This window comes from Camelina sativa, chromosome 7 (assembly GCF_000633955.1).
Source record: "Camelina sativa cultivar DH55 chromosome 7, Cs, whole genome shotgun sequence".
NCBI lineage: Eukaryota > Viridiplantae > Streptophyta > Magnoliopsida > Brassicales > Brassicaceae > Camelina > Camelina sativa.
Window position 1 is genome coordinate 15,658,087 of NC_025691.1, and position 2,315 is coordinate 15,660,401.

The following is a 2,315-nucleotide window of genomic DNA, read 5'->3' on the forward strand; positions in this document are numbered from 1 at the left end:
CAGATCTTCTAGCTGAATCAAGCTAGCTCTTAGCTGAATCAAGCTACCTCCTACCATATCATTCTCCGAATTCGCATCATCCTTAGCCACATCATTCGGATCCACATCATCCGGATCCACATTCTCAATCACCGGATTAGCCTCAAATGATCGGGCGGCCACATCTAGGTTGTGAAGCTCTTCAAACCAAATTGACTTGTCCTTTTCAATTAAACGTTTGCTCCAACCATCAGCAACTGGATCATCCGCATCATCCCAGCCACCATCCTCATCTATGATCATGGCTAAAAGGCGTGCCTCCCGAGGAGTTGGAGTTAACATACTATCAATCTCCTGTCAAAATAAACAAACATAACATACTATCAATCTCCTATCAATCAATGTTACATAAATAATGAATCTGATAAGTAATTTACATAAATAATGAATATGAATAACTAACCTTAGTTGTACCAAGTTGGTCATATATTTCTTTCAAAGAAAAACCTTTCTTCTTACTTGCTTTAAACTTCATCTTGCACATCCGAGGACAGTTACGGTGTGCATGTGAATCAGAAACGTCTTCTCGGAAGGTGTTCTTTAGCACAGGAATTGCTTCAAACGCAAGAAGCTACACACAACACAAGAACATTCAATGTTTAGTTGGATCCAGTTATACTAAGTTGTACATTTTGAAAACTAGTAATTACCTCCAAAGGAATGATGAAACTAGGAAAGACCCACTGTGGACCCACAACTCCATCAAAGTGTCCCATCAAATGAAAGATGTCTTTCATGTTCTCATCAAATGCCATTCGACCCCAAGGGAATGTTCTACACAAATCAAGATCATCCACAGCTCTAAGAAAGAAAGGCTCCACAGAGGGTGCATTCTTTCCACCCTTTTTCTTCCCTATGATGACGCTAGATAAAAAATACAGTACGGCCATCTTCAAACGATCCTCTGAAGGTTTCTTCATCGAAAGTAGCTTCGCTTTGACATCTCCATATTGTATTATTTGTCCACCTTTAAATTGCTTCCGAGCAAAATTTAAACTGCCCAAACCATCCTTGAATTTTGGATACTGATGGCAATATAACCCAGAAATGATTGCCATTTCTCTGAGAGAATACCGGATGGGAGTCCCATTAACAATGAACCAGCATTCATTTTTCTTCTCCAAATGCGCTGTGCGAAGCAACAACATCCACATACCCATCAACTTATGATTCGAATCCTTAGGCATATGGAAGAAATGCTTGAACTGTGGGTGCCCTAAGAACCAATCCAACTCCTCTTCCTTAAGATGACCGCCTAATAAGTTTACCGCCTCTGAAATATAACACTTTCCAGACATCTTGAAAGGCTTCGTATACTGGGAGTAATCAAAGTACATACTCAAAGGTTGCATTACATCGGATTCATCCTCAGATTCCTGCAAGACACATATCTAGTTATACCAAGTTTTTCTAAGTTATACCTTTTCTAAGTTATACCAAGTTATACAGTTATACTTTTTAGAACGAATTCTTATACGGTTATACCAATATAGGGAGAGATACTTACCGATGAATCCTTATCATTTGACTTCTCAATTGAGTCCGTTTTATCGGAATCACGTTCTGATTCATCTCCACGAGTTGCTTCTTCTTCGAGATCTGCTGGGGGATTCGATTTTTCCACATAGCTTGGGTTCTTTGTACGAACCATTATGATTCTTCCACACATGCACACAAAAAACAAAAACCAATTTCAACTTCAACTTCCACTCCAATTCATGAAAAAAATCGACAAAACCCCAAAATTGAAAACCAAATTATCGAAAATCGAAACCCATATTACCCGATTTTGAAAAACAAATAACCCAAATTCGAAAAACTCCAACCTATTTCAACTTACCCAGAATCGAGTTATCCTTAGTTGCACTTGTGGGAGAAGAATAATTAACGGGAATTGAACGAGGGAGAGTGGAGTCGTGAATGAAGGAATTCGAGAGTTGTGTAGTTAAAGGAGAGATCCGATTTCAACTGGATTGTCCGAATTTTGTGGGTTTGGGTGGGTATAAGGTGGTTGGATCTGTAAATAACAAAAATGATATAGGTTTTTTTGTCTTTAACCACATTTTTGATTAAAAAAATAAAATAAATAGTTTGTTATTTTCGCAGGGGGATATGAGAATAGAAGTTTGATTAGAAGGGTATATTAGATTTTAGTCGAAACAATGGCTAAAAGATAAAGGTCCCAATGTGCAAGGGAGAGTGAAAATAATAGCACTACACTCATGAGTCAAAATAACCATTCCTTGTAGAGATTTCTTCTTCTCCAAAACTGCAAC

At 38.1% G+C, this 2,315-nt stretch overlaps 1 long non-coding RNA gene across 1 annotated transcript; it reads right to left on the minus strand.

The window, feature by feature from the left end:
- LOC104701228 lies at nt 260–741 on the minus strand. The gene is made up of 3 exons (XR_753784.1): nt 690–741; nt 443–610; nt 260–333 (listed from the first exon to the last, which is right to left on the minus strand). It is a non-coding gene; the product is annotated as an uncharacterized LOC104701228 (long non-coding RNA).